This window comes from Sceloporus occidentalis, unplaced genomic scaffold (assembly GCF_023333645.1).
Source record: "Sceloporus occidentalis isolate IW3139 unplaced genomic scaffold, rSceOcc1.0.p SCAF_12, whole genome shotgun sequence".
Taxonomy (NCBI): Eukaryota; Metazoa; Chordata; class Lepidosauria; order Squamata; family Phrynosomatidae; genus Sceloporus; species Sceloporus occidentalis.
Window position 1 is genome coordinate 5,490,269 of NW_028316992.1, and position 22,726 is coordinate 5,512,994.

At 39.7% G+C, this 22,726-nt stretch overlaps 1 pseudogene across 1 annotated transcript in view; it reads left to right on the forward strand.

Annotated features, from left to right (window-relative positions):
* The first annotated feature begins 10,512 nt into the window (after positions 1-10,512).
* Positions 10,513-22,726, forward strand: part of LOC149305220 (uncharacterized) — a 28,517-nt pseudogene continuing 16,303 nt past the window's right edge. Inside the window, exons 1-6 of the transcript XR_016271789.1 lie at positions 10,513-10,573; positions 18,838-18,951; positions 19,391-19,483; positions 20,260-20,387; positions 21,727-21,873; positions 22,352-22,423. The product of XR_016271789.1 is annotated as an uncharacterized LOC149305220 (transcript). The remainder of the gene's footprint in view (positions 10,574-18,837; positions 18,952-19,390; positions 19,484-20,259; positions 20,388-21,726; positions 21,874-22,351; positions 22,424-22,726) is intronic.

Consider the following 22,726-nt stretch of genomic DNA (forward strand, 5'->3'; position numbering starts at 1 on the left):
GGAAGGAAGGAAGGAAGGAAGGAGGAGGAGGAGGAGGAAGGAAGGAGGAGGAAGAAGAGGAGAACGAGGGAAGAAGGAAGGAGCAGGAGGAAGAAGAAGAGGAGGAGCAGGAGGAGGAGGAGGATGGTGATGGTGATATTGATACGAGGCAGCTTGAGAGGCATGGCCAATGTAAGTTGCTGTGATTTTTACAAACTCATGCGCAGTGAAGAAAAACCACAGTCCCTTGACCAAGTACACACTTCTGAGAAGTACAGTTGAACTTGAGGGCAAATCACTTCTTGTGAGACCACCATGACATGTTCAATATGCATAGCCATGTGAATCCATGTTCAGTGTGAAACCCAAAGAGATTGGTTATGAAATACACAAGAGACAATGTTAAGTAAAGCCATGTTCAATGCTGAAATGTGCTGTTTGGAATGGGGGGTGGGGGGTTGGCAAGAAAGAGAAGTACATTTCTTCCATCTGTCTAGGAATAATGCCCAAATGTCCTCCATTTTGATCATGCCTAAGAAACATGCATTTATATTAACCTTTTTTAAAAATCATCAATTTTTTCGCATGTCCTCCATTTTTTAAAAATGTGTCCTACATTTGAAAATGTTGTCTTATATTATTTAATTATTTAATTATTTATTTATATTTTGTCTCCCCCTCCCCCCCCCCCCCCCCGTTGTCTGGGGGACACCAACCCAGCCCCCGGCTCAAAAAGTTTGCCTACCCCTGCACTAACCTGTATTTTCTCCCACAGTGTGATCTCCTCAAAGACATGTACCTCAGCAATGAAGCTTGCAAATTACCCCCATTTTTAAACCTTCCCATGACCAATTGCAAAACATACTAGATGCAGGATGCTGAAGAAAATCACGTGCTGTGACAAACATATGTCTTTCGCAACTGGAGAAGAACCTCTGCAAATATATAGGTAAACATATTGTCTACAACTCCACCAGGCACAAGCTGAAGCTTTCTCAATATTACCTCACACCTTATGAGCACAAATCATTACCTTCTTACAACAGTTTGGTTACCAGTGGAAAGCAAAAACTACATTTTTAAAAATATTTATCTTCAAAGTAGAGTATGGAACAGTTACTTTTCATACTGCATTTCCCAAAATCCACGGTCATGCTGGGTGCAAATGCTGCAATTTGAAATTTAAAGCTCTGCTTTAAAGAAACAGATCTTAACTATATCACTGACTTGTGAGACAGAACAGAGAAAGTGGGAACCATGGAGATGGAGGCTTACAAATGTGTAACTGGGAAGGGTGTTTTTTAAAAATGGTATAACCTCACAAATCTTCGAAGAAATAAACACCCCACCCCAATCCATCTTTCAATATTAGACATAGTGCTTTAAAGGTGCATTCCTCCCTTATAGGCAACCCAGCCTCCAAATACCTTCCCTTAGAACAAGAGTTCTTTGCAGGTCCATGTTTGGAGTCCTGACACAGAGCTGTATAGAGCCTTACTTTAGAAACATCTATAGACCAAGTTCAGTTGGAATTTGCAGGAGAAAACCAAAACACAGGTTAAGCTCCCCTTTCCTCTTCCACATTTTCTCTGTTCTAAATCAAACCCCTCCACCCCATAGCTCCTTTATCAAAGAGGCTATTGGTGTTATGTCTGTGTGTAAGTCCTTCATATTTCTCCCTTGACATCTCCATGTGTTCTTTAAGGCAAGCACATGTAGAAAGGAGGAGCAGAGGGTGCAAGAGGATCTTGGATGTGCCAAATAAGCTTGTGCCTAATTTCTGAGCATATTGTAAGGAAAATAGACCATCTACAACGTATACAAATTTGCAGTTGGTGTCTAGGGTAAAAAAGTCTGTTGCACTTAGAAACAATTACAAGAAAAGTGTCCCTCCACTAGCCGCCAGGTAGACATGACGATTGCCCAGACTTTCATTAAGAGAGAAAAAAAAATAAGATCAGAATAAAAGAAAAGAGTCCAAACATTCTTTAACTTTATCAGACATGTCAGCACACTCCAGCTGATGACAAAATATCTATTTGTCGATGCCAAAGAAGAAACCCTTTAAATTTACATAATGCCTGTATTAGATTATTATTTTTTCTCTTCTTCCAGCTGAGCCAATTTGCTGGGTACAAACAGGGGAAAGGGGAAAGAGAGGGTTCTGAAAAACAGATTTGTTACTGCCAAAACATAAATCTAGCCAAAACCCAATTATTTTACAGAGTGTTGCCTTCCCCACCCCTTTTCAAAAACACGTAACATTGATTCCATTCCCTCCCTCTGTCCAGAATACCCTTAGAGTCACTGTTGCCTTCCTCAGCTTCGCCAATGAAGAGTTACAGACAATATCTGTCTTGCCAAAAGCTATTTCCAGCAGACTTTGATCAAATGGTGTCGTAATCTCTAAAGGGAGGTATACTTCATTTTAAAGGTATTCTTGGTGCTATTCCCATGGAACAGACATATGTGTGTTCTGGATTGCATGTCTGTATCCCACCCCACCCACCTCTTAAGTCAGCCATGTAACAGACATATTCATCTCAACCAGAAGCGGGAGTTTTGTCCAGGAATCTGTTTTTGTTGCCAACTTCCCTCGAGTCAATCTCAGCTGATGGTGACCTTGTCGATGAGACATCTCCAAGGCTCCCTGTCCTCTACCGCTCTGCTTAGTTCCTTGAAATTTATACCCGTGACCTCCTTAATAGAGTCCATCCATCTAGCCTGTGGTCTTCCTCTCTTTCTTCTTCCCTCCACTTTTCCCAGCTTCATTGTTTTTTCTAAGGAGTCATCTCTCCTCATAATGTGTCCAAAATAGAACAACCTAAGTTTTATCATTTTGACTTCCAGAGAGATTTCTGGCTTGATCTGCTGAGCATATTTAAGAAAAATGGAGGACCTTAAATGTCCTACATTTTGGGCTGAGTTTTGTCCTGCAGTTGTCCTACAGTTTGGTCTAGATTTTGTCCTACATTTTGTCCCGGTTTTAGTGGACAATTATGGCAACCCTGTTAGGACCCATTTGTCTGTCTTTTGGGCCATTCACAGAATCTTCAGCACTTTTCTCCAGCACCACTTCGCAAAGGAATTTATTCTGTTTTTGTCCATTTTCTTAATTGTCCAGCTCTCATGTCCATACATGGTCACAGGGAATACAATTGCTTGCACAATTATAACTTTCATGCTTAGTTGTATATCGTTGCTCTTTAGGACCTTTTCTAGTTCTTTCACAGCTGCCCTCTCCATTCTTAGTCATTTTCTGATTTCTTGACTTCAGTCCCTGTTCTGATCAATGTTTGATCCAAGGTACAGGAACTCTTTTACTATTTACTCTTTTACTATGATGTCCTCATTGTCTAGGTTGAACTTGTAAAGAACCTCTGTGGTCATTATTTTTATTTTCTTTGTGTTCAATAGTAAGCCTGCCTTTGCACTTTCTTTTTTTGACCTTCTTCGTAGTTGTTCTAGGTCTTTGATGTTTTCTGTTAATAGTATGATGTTGTCTGCATATCTTGTATTGTTGATGTTCCTTCCTCCTATTTTCACTCCTCCTCCTTCTGTGTCGAAGCCTCTATTTCTTATTATATGTTCCATACACAAGTTGAAAAGATAGGGTGAAAGGATGCAGCCTTCCTGTACAAAGAGTTAATTTGTATTAATGAAACAAATTATTACTGTTTGATCTTTTTTTTCCCATTAGCTTGGCAGTTTGAGGCTGGTAAAAGATATGAATTTTCCTGTATTGTTAGAATTCTCAAAGCTGACAGGGAGGAGAGATGGCGTACACCTGTGTACTCTGATTTTATTTGCTTCTGCACTACGACATTGTTGGTAAACCATTTTCTATCAGCATCACTCAGGGATGGCCAGTCAGCTATGGCAAACCAGCTAGCCAACTATGAAGAACTGAATCACTAGCTGGGGAAGGCCCAAGTAGGATTATTTGTTTGGGGCTCAGTTCTATCAAAGGCTGTGAGGGGATGGTAGAACCCATCAATGAAAGGACTAGGATAATGTTCCATTGTATCTACTGCATCATTTACCATCAATAAAGCTTATAGCAGTAAAGTGTATTTAATATCAACCTATGTCTTGGGGAGCCTTGCAGTTACACCAAGTTCAGGCACAGAACATCAGGCATGACGGAAATGGTAACTAAGTAATATCTGAGTAAAATCTGAGTAAGAGCCAGTGTAGTGGTTTGAGAGTTGGACTACAACCCTGGAGAGAAGGGTTTGATTCTCCACTCAGCCATGGAAATCCACTGGGTGACCTGGGGTGAGACATACACTCTGAGCCCCAAAGAAACTCAGTGATAGTTTCACCTAAAGTCTCCATAAGTCAAAAACAATTTGAGGACACATAAAAACAACATCTGAGTAAAAGTACATACCTCATCATTAAATGAACATCAGTGTTTGTATCATACAGCACTGGTAAACTTCCATTCCCTAACTGAAAGGACTGTGCCCCCTCAGTCCTACTCTGTACATGATTTTTTAAAATAAAAAAATAGCATTGACCAGCCTAAAAAAGGTTCAGCAGTTGACGTTTGGATCAAATTAAACATGACAGAGATCTCAACTCCGTCCTTTCCTAGTAATAGCACTGTTTCAGAACTACTTCACAGCCATGTTAGTTTCAAAATACCCTGGTTCCATACTAATGCTTTCATATAACTATCTAATATAGAAATTACAGTGGGCCCTTCATATCTGCTGAGGTTTGGTTCAAGGAAACCCAATGGATACCAAAATCCATGGAAGCTCAAATCCCATTAAATATAATGGAGAGTAAAATGGTTTCCTTATATAAAATGGCAAAATCAAGGTTTGTGTGTGTGTGTATATGTGTATATATATATATATATATATATATATATATATATATATATATATCTTTAAAGGAGCTATCCAAGGGCTAAGCCACATCCCCCAAATAGGATCAGCACTATGAATAGCTCTTTTTAAAAGTCTGGACCCAAATCTAGAGTGGCGTCACTGCCCCACTAACATGGAAGTCACCCATCATCAAACCTGATAAGACAGAGACTCAATCTACATTGGATTTGGTGGTGCGTATGCTGACAGGAAACTCTCTCCCTTTGGAAAATACCTAACATTATTGTTGTCAGAGTTCAGATACATAGCAAAGTTAGCCTGGAATATCAATATACAAAGGGATCTTGTAGCACCTTTGAAATTAACTGTGCAAAATAAGTCATAGCATAAGCTTGCATAGATATAACTCTGTATGGCAAAAGTTTTTCCACAGATCAATGCGTTTGATCCAGATTTCATCAAATGCAAATTGAGTGGCTGAAGTGGACATCTCTCTCCCATGATCCTCTCTCTTGAAAATCCTACATAGAGGATTGGCTGAAACTGCTGTGGTAGAAAAAGAGGATCACCAAAAAACAGAAAGAGGCACCTTCCATGAGCAAAGCACTTTCGCTCATGAAAGGTAGATCCTGGATATACCTCCCTTTAAAAGAAACAGGTAGGGTCCTGATTTTTTATTTTAGAAAAGGAATTTCACATGAATGATCTTGATTGATCTGTCTGTCAAGATAATGACATAAATTATTCCTTCAAGATATATCTACAAACTCATTCAAACAGATACAGAAAATTATCCAGGCTAAGAAGTTTAAAAACTGATGTAAATCAATGGTGAGATTAGTGTACTGATCTCATAGTCTTTTAACTGGCAAGCTGGGCAGCAGCTCGGATAAGTTTACATTTCATCTTCCTTATATATTGTGTTTTAAATCCTCCTCTTCCCATTTCAGCTCTGTGTAAATGTAAAAACATGTGAATGATGGACACTGTCCTTTTTCAAAGAAGCTTTTTTAAGGAGATAGTGAAGTATTTCCAAATCTTAGACACTCAGTTCTTGATGACCTTCCTTGGATAAGAGAAAAGGTTTAAAAAGAAAGGGAGAGAAAACCAAAAAAAATTGATAAAAATAAATATAAAATTTAAAAAATCTAAGTTTGTATTTAAATCACAGTGATGCACATAGCAAATTCAAACCATGTCATTTTGTATTTTAAATAAATAGAAATATATACAGTGGGCCCTTAGTTTGGTTCCAAGATTTCCTCCCCTCCTTCCCATGGATACCAAAATCCATGGATACTCAAGTCCCATTATATACAATGTCATAGTAAAATGGTGTCCCGTATATAAAATGGCAAAATCAAGGTTTGCTTTTGGGAATTTATATATACAGTATATTTTAAGTATTTTCAAGCCATGAATGCTTGAATCGGTGGATAAAAAATCTGTGGATATGGAGGGCTTACCATACTGCATTCTGACACATATTTAAGGGGAAGATGCTAATGTGATCAAGTTGAACACATGCCTCACTACTTTCCTACTATAATCATTGGTGTTTATACACTAAAACACTTCTTTTGCATCAAATGGGTTTTTTAAAACAATCAAAAAAACAAAGTGATCCCACGGTAAAACAGCTTGTTGTAATAGCTCTAGTCTTCAGCCAATTCCCCCAGTTGCCAACCTTCCCATCCAGTCATCTCCCAGGTCATTCCATTCTCACACCACAGCTGCTCTCAGACCTTCTGGACTGAATGGAACGTACCATTCTGCAGCATGAGTTGTCATTTCTGGAATTTTTGTAAGCCCACAGCCATTCTTTGTGTCTGAACTTTGAAAGAAAACAACCCACCTTAACATGTTTATATTCCAATAATATGGAGAAAAGGAGGAAATGAGAAGAAACAAAAAGATCTGTGAAGTCACTGGCTCAAGATTTCTCATGAATCACACTTGCATAGGCCAACACATAAAACTTCAAGATACTATCACAAGCACCTTACCAATACAAACAACTTAAGCTGTTGCCATCTTATTAGTGGATAGAAGTTATCCAACATGATTGTTATCACAGGGGGAGAGTGGGAAAGAAGTGAAAAGCAATTTGGCTTGGCCACAACAGGAGTATCTGGCAGACCATGCAAGTGACTCAAAACATACATCTTTCAGTTTGGATAGTTTGTGAATTTCCCCTTCTGAGGTCTTGTCTTCACAAGCCAAAAGGCCCATCCCCCACCTTTTTGGTGCCGTCCTCTCAGGATGATGCACAGGCCAAAACCCAGTACTGGTGCAAGCAGTCCAGACCAGGGTATAACTATTGGCCAAAAGCACACGGCTGGTAAAGAGCAACTAGAGGCTCCTCCGGCTGTGATCAGGCTGGGGCCGCAGTGACTACATGGCCCATTCCTGAAACGTGCAGCCACTGCAGTCCCAAACTGGCATGGGAAGGAGCTGGATTATATTCACTCCTTTTTGATCCGGTCCAAAGGACTGGATTGCAATGCCACAGCAGCTTCCAGCAACTTTGGGGGGGGGGGGGGGTGCATCATCTGAACGCCAGGTTCCCATAGCGGCCAGAAGCCACCTTATTTGGCCTGTGTAGTTTGGGCCTATGTTAACATGAATTCTTAACAGTTTCCTGTTTCTTCATATCTTCCAGGAAGCTCTGCAGCCCACTGTTTCAACACTGCAGTGGCTGTCTGCACAAGTGTCCGACTGGTCCACCTGACATATCTGCCACCATTGCAAGTCCCTCAGTCTGAGGTGCTTCGCATGTGATCTTTACTGAGAACCTTGTCCTAACTGCAGATGTGAGTGAGCTGTGGCCATGGCAGATGCATCGAGCAGCTCAATGGATAACTCTTCCGGCATGGGAATGGAGGACTGAGGGAAAAACAGATGGCCCCGAAGTAGCAGCTTCTGGCCGCCCCTTTGCTTGCCGGGTTGAGCTACAGCAACCTCACAGAATGCCCCCAACCTGGCCTTTCCCCAGGGCAAACAGGAGCGGCAGATAGCCACTCCTTTTTAGGCCAGGGAAAGGGTGCCTTTGCCACCTCCATGGCATTTCTTCAGTATTTCTTTGGCACAGTGTGTGTGAACGCTGCACTGCCAAAACGCTGTGGATCTGCCGCATGTGTGGTCAACCATGCAGCTTCCCGGCAGACTGGAGGCATGCTACTGTCTGAACACCATGTCTCCAGTCCACCAGAAAGCTGGCTCTTTTTGAGCATCTGTTTTGCCTGTAGGTAACAAGGGAGAGGTCAGGACAACTGCAGAGCCAGATACCTGGGACTGCCCCAGGAGTATCTTGATCAGTGTAGACAATACCTTAGTTAGCTGTTCCCAGATCTTCTTACATTTGCATGTAATCATGCCAAGAAGTAGAGTAGCGAAGGGTTCAAGGTTTTGGAAGTCATTTTGGGCCTCTCTGCCATTTAACTCACTGTTGTACCAAAAACAGAATACAGTGGTGACAGGCTAGTTTCCTAACCAACTGCTGCACACTTTTTCCCATCACAGTTAATCCACTTTGTCTTTCCTTTTATGCCAAAGTCTAAGATCATTAGAACAGTGGAGGTTTTGTCTCTGCACTCCAGCACAAGTCGATTTCAGTTTTCATTTCAGAGGGTTTTCCTTTTGTGATGGATACGGTGGTTCTGAAAGGCAAGCACTTGGAAAACAATATCAACAAGTGTAGTCAACTCAGGTTCCCTGCCAGAAGCCAGACTGAGAAAATACTATGATCTATTCCTCCAATAATTTGTTGTACATGCCTCAATCTTTCCTTGAATGTGACGGACACACACACACACACACACATACACACGACAGAGAGAGGAAAAGACAGTCTAGTACTTACAGCCAGTACTCTCACATTACAAGCCTGTGACATTAGAGTTGGGGCAACATCAGAAATAAATCATTTAGGTCTATATGGTCATGCTGATAGGAATCATGTGCAAAAGAATACAAGGAATCTCAAATTTTTTAAAAAGGGGGATTCTGAGAAATCAAGGTCATATAAAACTGAGAGACAGAAAGGGGGGAATCTGTTAAAAAGTAGCAGGAGTCCAGTTTCTGATCCGCTTAGTCAAAGCTAGTCAGAAGTCCATTTAGAGATCTTGAGCCAGAAGACTCTCATTGCTTTTTCTTCTTCAAGTCAGCTTTGATTTTCAGATAAAAAACCCAACAGCACTGAGCATCAGGGAAACATAGTAGGTCCTTCGCATTTACTGGGGTTAGGTGCACAGGACCGCCATGAAAGTGGAAAAAACAGAAATAAAAAAAACACTATATTTTTAAAAATTAAAATTAAAAAAATATTTTTTTTTAACCTGAGACAACACCTCTGTAAATATCTCTAGATTCTCAAGTGCTACTCCAGCAGACATTGAGCTGGAAGGCCTACAAGTGCCTAGACAAGTGTTTTCTTTAGGAATCTCTAGTTCCTCCAGCATGACTGTATGTATGGTCAATATCTGGCAGAATTGTGCTGGAGGACCTAGAAATCACTAGAGAGAACATATTAATCAAATATGTGAACAATCAAATCCTCAAAAGTCAAATCCACGAATGTGGATTGCCAACAGTAGATGGATTTTGCTCTTCCTTTGAATAGGGATGCTAACTTCTTCAGCTCATCTGCAAATTATATCCTTGAATTAGATGGGGCATGGGCAATGTCCATAAGACCAGACAGTGGTTGGATAACTGCTCAAGAGTGACATGGAAATGGGTACAGTTTAATAGAGTTTATAAATAAATAAATAAGTCTGATTAAAATAGACTACTTTTCTATTTTATTTTTTATTTAAGTTTTATTAACAAATAAAATTTCAAACATTATTGATCATCTTTCTCCAACTCAGATTTAATTAATTAGCATTTGGAAACAGTATCTTTATTATTAATAAATAAATAAATCTTCATTCATTACTAACAAATAGCAACTTCCTATCTTCTAACTGATTTAGTACCATTTTAAAACTGAATTTAGAAAGATTAATTTCATTATTAGCCAAATTTCCCTTGTGTTATTAATACAAATAACTGTTTCACTCATGTTTTGTTTATTAGTATTAAAATTTATGAAGAACCAACATGGTATTGTGGTTTGAGCATTAGACTATGACTCTGGAGACCAGGGTTCAAATCCCCACTTGGCTTTGAAAACCCACTGGGTGACCTTGGGTGAGTCACAATCTCTCAGTTTTGGAAGATGGCAATGGCAAACCCTCTATGAAGAAATTTGCCCCCCAAAAAAACCTTAAGGTCACCATAAGAAATAAACAACTTGAAAGTACACAACAAACAATAACAAAATGAAAATGTATATGCAATTGGACCTCAAATGTACTTGATTTATATTAATATGATACCTACTGTGATATCAACTATTTAATATGTGTAAGCTCATAGTCACTATCTCATAAGGTAAACAAATGCACCATATACACCATAGTCAATTGGATAGTCAATATCACAGTCACCATAATTTCCTTTCCAACTGATTTTGGTGCATTTAGCAATTTGCTACTGAACTTCAGCAGAAAACCACAATGTCCTTTTTTTTTTATAAAAATCAAGGAGCATTAGGAAGGCCTCCAAAAAAGAAAGGCTGTCCACTTCTGAATTTAAAAATGTCATTCTTTTTTTCTGAGTCACTCAAGATTATCACATACCCGCCAACATGAAAACTGGGACGCATGTAGCCAAGCAACATCAGAGTGTGGACAGCAGGGTAAAAACTGGTAATGGTGAAGAACACAGATGAAGAATATGCTAGGAGAGGCTGCAGCAGTTTGCTTTTGCATGGGGCTACTGAGAAGGGCAAGATTCCACCCTCTCCTTCCCACCACTTTGAACTCAGTTTGTAGCCACTGAGGACAAAGGGACAAAGGGATGAAGTGGAAAGACAAGAGAGGAACTGGGATATTTTTACTGCTCCTAAACTATGGAACGACCTGCCGGAGGAGATCTGTCACATTTCCACTCTGGCAGCTTTTAAGAAAGCACTCAAGATGGATCTCTTCCGGCAGGCCTTTCCAACTTAATTACCCTCCCCAGATATAGAGATATTTGTCCCCTCATCTGTCTATTTCCCCCGCCAATGTTTCTGCCTATTTTTGGTTTGTTCAATGTTTTTAATGTTTTTAATGTTTTAATATTATTCCTGTTTATTTCTGTTTTAGTACTGGGAATGGGGGGGGGGGGGTGTAGGTCTAGGGTTTGATTTTTTAACTCTATTGTAATTTGTTGTATTTTATTGTTGTAACCCGCCCGGATTCTTCGTGATTGGGCGGGCTAGAAATAAATCTATTATTATTATTATTATTATTGGAACTGGAAAAGTGGGACATTTGGAAAGTATGTTATTGCAGTTGTTTCACTGTCTGCTGATGCAGATAACAGGCTTGAAAGAGAAAAGGCCAATTAATTCTACTATAGAATTCCACAAATGGAACACATGTGTACTTAAAAACATAAACACCCACATGTTGATCCTTCTTACCTTACTCAGCTGCACTCATTGCCACATTTCCAAGCTGAGAATGAAATACCTGACAGGAATATTTTAAAATGAGATGGTGCTTTGGCCAGAAGTCATGAGACCCTCATTTTCATTTGTGTGTAGAATGGCTGTGTAAATTAAAAGTAAATTAAAGACATCCTGCACAACCTCAGAAACATCAATAGTGTTTCATGCATTCCAGCTAAGCAATGAAAGCATGCTGTAGGGCAAAGCTCTTCCACAAAATAAGGCGAACCTTCAAATATTTGAAAACTCTTTGCAACAGCATGCTATAGGGAGGTCCACTTCCAAACTGAAAGCACACATTTTGACATTACAGTTATCATATCCATGCTCATATTTCCTTTGTCTTAAACCATATTGATACTCCCTCAAAATTGTGTAGTTTACTAGCCACTTACAGATTAAGAGGAATCAGAAATGAACTGCCAAACTCCTATAAAGAAGATTGGGATAATATAATTATGTATCTCCAGAAAGTGTGGGGGGAGAATGCAGTTTTGGGAATGGAATTCGTTTAAGTTGAATTTTTTCAGTCTGATTTATATTAATGTAACAGTTGGAAAATCAAATGATGTTTAAATACAGAATCCAACGGCACTAACTTTATATTAGCGAGATCGGTTTTGTATGAACATATTTACATATATTTCAAAGGAAGATTGTAAGGTAAATTATAAGCATGTAAGTGCAAGTATAAATAGAATCATAAATATGTTATTCTTTAACAGATAATCAAACAACTGTATGGATTTAGTATAAACGTTAGACTGGTAGAAAGGAACTAACGAATGAGGAATGTATGATATGTATATGTTGCTTGGGGTATCCCTAGCTATATAATGTTTGTTTTGTTGTGGATATTGTTTTAGTATGTTTTGAATGATTGGTATAAATATATGTTCTTTTTATATATGTTTTATTAAAATACCTAATAAAATTATATTTAAAAGGAGATTTAAATTATTTCAGTCAAAACTATGCCTGCAAGAATATTACACACATCTTCAGTACCGATCGGTATGTTCTAGGAATGGAAGGAATATTCACTGTTATTCATTTCATTGCCCCCCCCCCCCCCGCCGACCCAAAAGTTTCCCAACATTAATGGAAGCCCCATCAGAATCTAACAGTTGTTAGAAATTTGTGCTGTTTTCACTCACAATTTGCTCATCCCAAAGTGCTTCAGGACATTGTTCTTCACAGAAATACACCTGGATTTTTTTTATTATTACTTTTTTCACTTTCCACATATTACAATGTTACTATATCACAAACATTAACGACATTACATTGTATCTACATATAACATCGACCTTACTTTACACTGACTTACAACCACATATTACCACCACCCCCCCCAGACAAAACACAATATAGACAGTCCCTCTGACATTGTTTCCTAAAAAACAAAGAACATATACTTTGCTTCCTGCTCCTTATGGTTTCTTTTAAGTGTTAATTATTTTCTACTTTGTTCTATCTTAAATTTCTTCTAGGCATTTTTCTCCACAAAATATATCCTCTTTTCTCTTCACCTTATAAAGTTCAACATAATAAACATAAAGATTCATTTCTTGATTAGCCATGAGAAATACACCTGGATTTTTGATGTGGAAATTGTTGGTGTGGTTTTTTTGAGGAGGAAAAACAATGTTTGTGGCCCCAAGCAGATAGGCCAAAAGAAGTTGTTTCAGGCCACTTTGGGGATGTGGCATTTAGATGATGCAAGCCTCTGAGGCAGCTGGAAACCATGCCACAGCCATGCTAAGGGGGAGAAAGCCAGACCAAAAAGAAGCGGAAAGAAACTACTCCTCCCAGAAAAGTACATACCTTCAACCCTGCATATAAATGCCCCGATGTGAGACTAATCCGAAAAGAGTGCTCCATCCTAACCCTAACCCTAAAGTGGTGCGTAAATGAATCAGTGCAGGTGAACATTTAAAAAGAACTGAGTCAACGGTTGGGGCGGTAGTGGAAAAAAGAGAAAGTGTGACAATAGCTGTAAGTACAACGTACACAAACCAGACAGTCCAAGACAGAGCATGGGGTGAAAATGGTGAAGGGAAAGATAAAGGGGTCAGGATCGTGCATTGCCAGTGTTTCACCTTTGCCTGTGGAGATGCGATCAATCGCTTGAGCGATCGTTGGAACAGGAGCGTAAATGAAAATCCCTTGCCATCCCGAAGCTTGGCCATGACCAAGCATTGTGGTTCATCCACTCAGCACTGGGCTGATGGATGGCAGATCCAGACCTCACGCATTGGAGCCAACCCTACCTTATGTGTTTTGCTATACTTTTTGTTATGCTAATAAAGTTGTGGCCTTTCCTCCAAAATGCGCTGTTCTCTATTTGTCCGCAACGGCATCCCTCTTAGGCAACACCTTTGCCTCGATGCCCTGTCCTGGTGGAGAGTAGCAGGTGCAACTGTGCGTATGATCAAAGGGGGAAGCCATCAAATGGGATAACTTCTAGGCCGGAGGCAATCACCAACGGTGTGTTCCTGCGATGGTGTGCATGATGAGGGCAAACATTTAAAAAAAAAAACAGCAGCACAGCTTGAGGCCATGCCATGCAGTCATGGCATGTGCATACGGGGGCGCCTTGGGAACAGCCAGTGCAGTTAGCAGGGTCTTGACCTGCTCTCAGAAGAAGCAGCTTCAGGGGCACTGTTTCCTGCCTATCTGCTTGACTCCTTTCATGCAATTCTCCTACCATTTCCAGTAAAACAGCAATTTTGCACCAAAAAAGTGTGTTTTTGAAAACAGAGGTTTCTGCGTGGAGAAAATGCTTTGCATGTGGGGGTTTGCCCACAATGTGTGTGTGTGTGGGGGGGAGATCATCAGTTTTGAACAGAAAACAGAAACAGAGGTGTTTGCAAAACTACATAGCTGTAGGGCAATGGGGTGTATTTATTATTAGAAGGCTATATTTATTATTGTTACTACTACTATTACTTAGGGTTGCCATAAGTCAGGACCTCCGAACTGGGACAAATGTAGGACAAACGTAGGACAAAATTTTCAAATGGAGGACACATTTTTAAAAAAATGGAGGACACGCAAAAAATGATGTTTTTTTTTTAAAAAATTCATATAAATGCATGATTCTTAGGCATGATAAAAATGGAGGACATTTGGCATTATTCCTAGACAGATGGCAGAAATGTGCTTCCCTTTCTGGTCAAAACCAGAAGAGGAGGAAGAGTGGAAGAAGCAGAGGAGTAGGAACAGGAGAAGAAGAAAAGGAGGAAGAAGAGGAGCCCCCAGTCCCCCATCTTGTTAGGCAAGATAAACCAGCACTCCTTGTCCTTTAATATTCAGAGAATCACTCTGAATTAGTCTGGAATATTTGTCTTTGCTCTGTTATCCTACAGCATGAAAGCAACATGAATTAAGAAGAGCTTGACTTTCATCTTGCTTTAGAAACTTACCTTAGTATGAAAAATCATGCTGGTCTGCATTCTTCCAAGTTCAGGTTAATTCAGACCTAGACATGCTTGTTCCCACTTACAAATAGAAAAGATACCCCTGAAAGAGAGAAAATATTTCCCACAAAGGTGGAGAAGGGAGACATCCAGTGGCGAGTCCTAACAATGCCTTAAAGATTAAATGCGAGTTTTCCCACTAATAGAAAATAGTGGGAAATGAAGTGTTGTACTTTATTACAATGACAACAGCTAGAAAGGTATAGCAGTCTTCTGGCTTTTGCAATAATACTTTATTGACTGCACAGTTTGCAAAGCAATAGATTGTAATAATTCTAATACAAAATAGTAAATTTTGACAACTGTGCCTTTAAAAAAAATTCCGACATGATAAACTGCACCTGTGTAGAATTAATAACAATTGTCACAGTAATAGGAACCCTGTTTTCCTTTGTCTGTGGTTAGGCTAAGGCTACACTTATGTTTGACCAGACACCACTAGATACAGTGGGATTTAAACTTGAGTAGACTTGTAAAGAACTGTGCTGTAAATTGGTTGTTGGGGTGTCTGTGTTTAGTGACACTACCCTTAAGTACAATTAATCCTCTGCAACCACCCACAGATTCAACCATTCACAGCTTGAAATTTAAAAAAAACACCAAAATGCAAATTTGGATTTTTCCACTTTATATAAGGGATATCATTTTACTATTCTATGGGACTCCAGCAGCCATGGATTTTGGTATCCATGATATAAAGGGTCCACTATATTTGTTATTGTTGTTTTCAGTATTTGAACTTACTGCCTGAGTTATTTGCCCAACTATTTATGAACTCCTAAAAGTGCATATGAGCTATAAACGTCCAACTCCTAAGCCAGTGTATGATTACCCAGGCATCTTTTGCATGTAGTATTTGTGTTGTAGTCATACACACCAACATTCAAATAACTTAAGCTTTTAAAAAGATCATACCCCTTGGAATTTAACTTTAACCACAAGAAGATTCCATCTAGTTTCAATGGCTGTAGGGAACATCTATATGGGCCATTACTTGTCCAATGAATACTGTTTTTATAATCCTGACATTTTTATTTGTCACTTTTAGGCAATAAAATGCATGATCCTGCCAGTTATTTGACATTACACTGGCTTTGGAGGATTGCCTTTCCCACATATTAATAGTAACTCATTAGAGATACAGTACTGGTATTTAGTTAGATCAAGCCAGGGTTTTCTTTTTAAACAAAATGAAACAACTATGTCATATTTTTAAAAACCAGATGCTTTTAATTTTCATACAGGGAAAAACCCACAGAGTTCTATTGTTTAAGGCAGTGGTTACAAACATTAAAGAACTAAGAAAATAACACCCCAACGTGATTTTTTTAATGTTGTATTTCAATCTCTGATTACATGGGTTCATTGGTTTGTGCCTTTTTCTGTCTCCAAACAGAGGCCTAAAAATAGTCTATGCTCCATCAGGGCAAAGGTTTCTGAACACCTCATTGCAACACAGATTTCAAAGCAACACTACTGTTCAAAGAAAGTAGAATTAACAAGGTAGATCTAAATGGAGAAAAGGCAGAAAGTAGCTACTTTTGGCCAAGGCCCAAGATGTATACTCGGAAGTAAATCAGAAGTAAACTCGGAAGATGTATACTCGGAAGTAAGTTGGAATTCAGTGGGAGTTACTTCCTAGCACACACATGTCATTTGTGTGTACTATGACTCCTATCTTCTTCTAGAAAAGTCTCTGCCTTCAACAGAACCAGCTTTCCTGGAACCAGTATGTATTTCTCTATTATATGTTCTCAAACACTCTTTGAACAAGATTCCCCCCCCAACTATTTGCATCTACCTCCCACTGACTATCTGTATGTTTGTGTGTTTCTGCCCTCCCTCCTAGCTTAAATTTTTCTCGGCTGTACATGTCTTTCTTTGCTAAACTACACTTGGATGTACATATTACCCACCTATGTCTTTTTTGCACATCTTAATCCTCATTAAGATTTACATTTCTCACCCCATCACTGTGTTAGCATATTTTTCATTTGTGTTAGGTTTCACATTCCCATTCCCTGCCACGTGTGCATAAATGTTAGCCTGTCTGGGCTGCGCTCCAGGCATCCAGAAAAATGGGCCCATGAGAGTTTATGCTGAAATAAAGTAGATAATCTCAAAGGTACCACTAGACTACTTTTTCCTTCCCCTTTTTTATACTTCAAAATAAATACATTTAGGATTGCAGCATTACAAGTGCTTATCTACTTGGCATTATGGCCCACTCTTATGTAAAATTACAATCCTTTACAGACTAACCATAGAGTAAGTTCCAGTGAAACAGATAGGAATAACATCAGAATAAATGTGCAGAGACTATGTTATAATTGTATTTTGGACTAAAGTATTGCAGACAAGGCTTATGTGTGCTAATGCTCTTGGGGAGTATGTGTTGTTGTTCTGCACCTACAAGTCAACCCTAAGGCGAACCTATCACCAGGTTTTCATGGCCCAGCAGGGAATCAAACCTTGATTTCCGGAGTCTCCTTGGGCTTCATCTACACTGCAGAATTAATGCAGTTTGACACTGCTGCCATGGCTCAATTCTGTGAAATTCTGGGATTTGTAGTTTTGTGAGATACCTAGCCTTCTCTGTCAGAGTGCTCTGGTACCGCAACAAATTAAAAATCCCAGGATTCCATAGGATGGAGCCATGACATTTAAAGTGGTATCAAAGTGCATTAAATCTGCAGTGTGTGAGCAACCAGAGTCAAAGTCCAGTGCTCAAGCTTCTACACCACACTGGCTCTATGCACATAATCTCAGAATTACCAGTCCTCCACAACAGATGAAAAGTAGCTCTGAACTTAAAACATATGGCTGGAGGCCACAAAGGGACCCTTCTCCACACAATTTGTTTTTCAACAGCTGATTATGGAGCCTTGGTGGCACAGTGGTTAAATGCCTGTACTGCAGCCATTCACTCAAAACCACAAGGTTGCAAGTTCAAGACCAGCAAAAGGGCCCAAGCTCGCATCCTTCCGAGGTCGCTAAAATGAGTACCCAGACTGTTGGGGGCAAATTAGCTTACTTGCTGTTCACCGCTATGATCTTTGGAATAGCAGTATATAAATAAAACAAATTATTATTATTATTATCTTTGTCCAGCCATTGGCTTCCTAACAAAGAATGGTGCTAGCTGAGCCATTATTTTACTGGTGGTGTTCCTGTATTGTATCTTTAAAGCAAACTTCAGATGCCACATTTAACTGATACAGCACAGCTTTTATTCCTGGGGTGGCAAAACTCAAGCCCTCCAGATGTTGCTGGGACTTGAACTCCAAGGGTCCCTCATTGTTGACTATACTGAGTAAGGGTTCCAGCCCAACCACTTTTGGAAAGCCCCAAAGTTGTCCACCCTTGTTGTTTTACTTTTTGTTGTTGTGTGCTTTCAGGTCATTTCTAAGGTATGGGGCACTTGAGGCAAACCTATCACATGTTTGTTTGTTTGTTTGTTTGTTTGTTTGTTTGTTTGACAAGATTTGTTCAGAGGGAGTTAGCTTTTGTCTTCCTTTCTGGCTGAGAGCATGTGACTTGCCCAATGTCACCTGGTGGTTTTCCATGGCTGAGCGGAGATTCAAACCTGGTCACCAGAGTCATGGTTCAACACCCAAAGTACTACTGATTCTTCTTGTTTTACTAGAATGATGATTAAAAACAATTGGGAAAGTTGTGCCTGTTTAATTTCTGTATGTGGGGTGTGAAAAACACATGATTGAGGAGCTGTACTGATTAATCCTAACTTTGCTTATGTAAGTGGCTCTCACTGAATTCAATGGATCCATCTTACTAGGGGGGGAAATGCCAAGAATTTTGATTCAAAACTTTGGTCCAGGGAACTGAATTCAAATCTACAAGACCCCCTGCAATGATTAATAATAGCTACTAGAGCACCTGCTTCTAATTCAAATTCAAAGAGGAACAAAGCTTTGCCTTCTTTTATAAAGAAGACTCAGTATCCTTCTTTCAACATTTATTTTCTTTTCCTTAGTTTATTTTGTGTCAATGAGCACCTACACTGTAGAAAGAATTTGTGGAGTTTGGAGGACTTTGCTTGCTTTCAATCCCTTGGAAGGATGGTCGGTCCAAAACAATGGCTCTGCAGGTACAGTAACTTAGACTAGTGTCTGAAGCTTGTCCTAAAAAAACACCTGCAACAACTCTGATCTGTTCTGTTTCTTGATTTTTAACACTCAATTTTCTCAATTGTAGAATCATCCTGCTGTTCATTTCATTCTATTCTGGAACGGGGAGGATTCAACAAGTGCCGGCACCCCCAGGTTGGTGAGATGGATTGATTCCTACTCCATGAACCACCAGACTTGGTGGAATTATATAGGGCAAGGGTGTGGAACCTATGTCCTAGATGCTGCTGAACTACAACTCCCACCATGCTAGACCATTCTTTAGGATTAGTCTGAGTCAAAGTCCAACAATGACTGGAAGACTACCAATTATCCACCAGTTATTTTCATGGACTTTATTCCAAATGACCAATCTCATATTACTACTCTAACTGTAGTTTTATTCAACCCCCTTTCTAGGTTTTATAGAAACTGCCTGTTTTTCCAGTATGTTTTGGATGAAATTGGATGAATCATTTTTTCAGAAAAAACACCTCAGGATAGAAATAATGGGTGAGTTGTAATTCATTGTTTTGGACAAGGAGGCAGAAAAATACTGTCTCTTCGCTTCATAAATGTGGCATGGCTATGAAAGTAACATTCTACTGAAATGAATAGGGCTTACTCTGGTATGGCATGGCACCGTAACAATGGCGGTATCCCATGTATGTGGGCTCTGCCATTGTGACGTGACGGATGCATAGTGTCCGCACGTCGCGCTGCATCAGTGATGTCACGAGTACACCATTTTCATGGGTTCTTTTAGCTCCGCAAGGAAGCCACGCGGTTTGGCGGCTGTGGCTTCCCTATGGAGGAAAAACAGGCACCGGCAGGCCTCCCTTTTTGCGAGGTCTGTACCGTGCCTTAGATTACCCATCCTGTGCTTCCATGTCTGTTGAATAAGACGAGTGTCTGGATCTTTATCGTTCATAGTAAGACAAACAATGCTTATGGTGAGTGAAATGGTCCATCTCAGAATCCGTTAGCTTAATCTGCCATTTCCAAAAATGCCCATCCTTGGTTGAGACTCGCAATGAATGAAAAACAACTAAATTGGAACAGCATGGTACTGAAAACAATGTCTTAAAAACCAAAACAGAGGTCAAATGAGCCACAAATACTGCATTTGAGGCTTAAAGTATTATAATATCTAATATTGTGAATTATCATGAATGCTGAGCTATCACAGAAGAAAGCATCATTTTCTAAATGTCATGTTGAAATATTTGGCTGAACTAACTGCCTAGTTACTATCTCTGATAGGAGTTAACATTCTGCTGTGTCTCTAGATCACTCAGGTGTCACCGTCTTGCCTGACAAGGAGGTGGAAGCTCGCTGTGGCTATGTCCTGTCAGAAGATGTGTGGGGAAATCGGATCTTTCGGGCTTCTTTTCTTGGTTGTCATGTTACAAATGAGGTGAAACCAAAGAATACTCTGATAAAAGTGTGACTAAAGCTAACCTTAAAGTACTGTATCCATTTTACCAAGGATAAGTAAGCTTTGTCTTTGGTGATACAGTAAGAACTTAGAAAGTTCTGGCCTGAATGTCATGTTGGAGGCAGCTGGTTCTCATTTTAAAAATTGATTATTTAAATGGTTTTAAATTGAAATAAACATTTTTTATAATCACAAGTTTTTTATTAGGACATTGCCTGGGGAGATTATTTTAAAAAGCATGAGGAAGATGAATAATGTTGAACTCTCCTCCACACTGTAGTTAGATGCACTCTGCTTGTGATGAGGTGAAGTATCCTTGGATGTCTATTCTCTGCTGTTTGTGTTGTATGGGTGGCAGGGCAGAGAGTGGCAGTCTGGAAGGGGTCAGAAAGAAATACCATCATCTGCTGCTTGGATTTAGAGTGATGATGGATCTGAGCCACTGTGTTAAAGATAGAATAGCAAATAGAAGGGAGCCTCATGCTTTGTACTAAGCATTTCAGGAAGAGGTTGGTCACCAGAGTTAAACCCATGGTTGTTTCTGAAAATGTCACAATCATCTTTGTTGACCATTATCCTCAGGGCCTTCTAGAAAGTTTAGTTATTGGATCATTTTGAACACTAGAAAACAGGATAAATATATGTATAGTAGTTCTTGTCTTGATAATAAGCATGTGGGAAATGTGGCTGTTTCAATGTTGTTTAACAACAGCACAGCTAGCATAGACAATGGTGAAGGATGATAGGGCATGAAGTCCAACAACATCTACAGAAACACATTCCCCATTCACTTCTCTGGAAGTCCAACAACATCCAGAGAAACACATTCCCCATATATTTCATCTGCTGTCTATGTATCAGTAAGGACTCTAGTATGAACAATGTATGACCTAGCATCGGAGCAAGGATTAGGGCTCAGGGTGTGGAAAAGAGGGGCACAGCTGATGAAAAGCCACAGTTGTGAAGGCAGTAGTAATCAAACCTGAGTTAGCACATGCTATGTTTAGGAGAAGCTGTACTGACTTTTTTAAAAAAGGTAATTGTTTGGATGCATTATATAAATATATAAACATTTCTGGAGCCCTAGAAGGGCTGTAGAATGATAAACTAGAGTTTGGAAAAGTTACAAGGGGGGTGAGGTTGGGACTACAGCTTACAGTATGGCTATTAGGCTGGCTGCTGGATTCTGCATGTTGCAGTCTAAAGAAGTAAGTTTCCCAAGCTCTGTGATAAATGTGCACAGAGGTTCTGTGGATTCTTGAAATAGCTTCTGTTTGCATGAAGATACAAACTGCAGTTGTGTTCTAAATAATTACAGAGGGATGAAAAGTTCTCTCTTACTGTAAATATCAAAGTGTCATCATTTGAAGACATGAGAGCATCTACAACTTATCAGCGTATCATGAGCTGTCATTACTTCTCATGGGCTCCACGGGAGATTGTGTGTGAAGAAAATTACATGGAGGTAAGGTAACACAAAAAATTTATATACAACCTGGGATGGGGAGTTTTTGGCAATGTTGGCCCTGTCTTTGCTGCTGCTAAGTCTGTTTTATGTAGGAGATCTGTGGACAAATGTAAAAAAGAAAGGCTGGGGAGCTTTGATCAGTGTGCATGTGTGTGTGGGGGGGGGAGGTAAAATCCCCATTTATGAGGAATGTTTGCTAAAGTGGGTGAGGCTGGGTCACCCTTTCCAATAATTCTTGACTGATAATTCTTCCAATTTGGTCTCACTCGGCACCTAAGAGTAAATCTCAGTTTAGTAGCTTCCTGTAATGTAAACTTAGATGGTAATGTAACCCTTCCCTCTCTGAACAATGAATAGAAAATAGTTAGCCATTTAATTTATCTTTTTAAAAAGAATGTACAAGGCAGGAATGCATTAGGACTTCATTGAGAGCCTGTTGAATTCTGTACTGAAGAAATTCTAATCCCATGTCAAGGTGTCAGTGAAGAGTGACGTCCCTGTGATTTCCAATGATGAGACTCATAAATGGATGTCGGCCCTTCCTGAGGTAGGAGAGGGACTGTTATTACTTTTATAATAGATCCATATTCCAATTTAAAGGGCATTAAATTCTCCCATGACAGTTTACAACACTATGGCCTGTTACAGACTGCCAAAATAAAGCTGCTTCGGATCTCTTTGGAGGTATGCTATTTAAATTATGCATGCGTCCTAAGAGTCCGGAGGTCGCACCAAAGCCACACTGCATTCCTAAGCACTGGAGTGCAGCTTTGGTGCAGCTTCCGGATTCTTAGGATGCATGCATCATTTGAACAGCATACCTCCAAAGTGACCCGAAGCAGCTTTATTT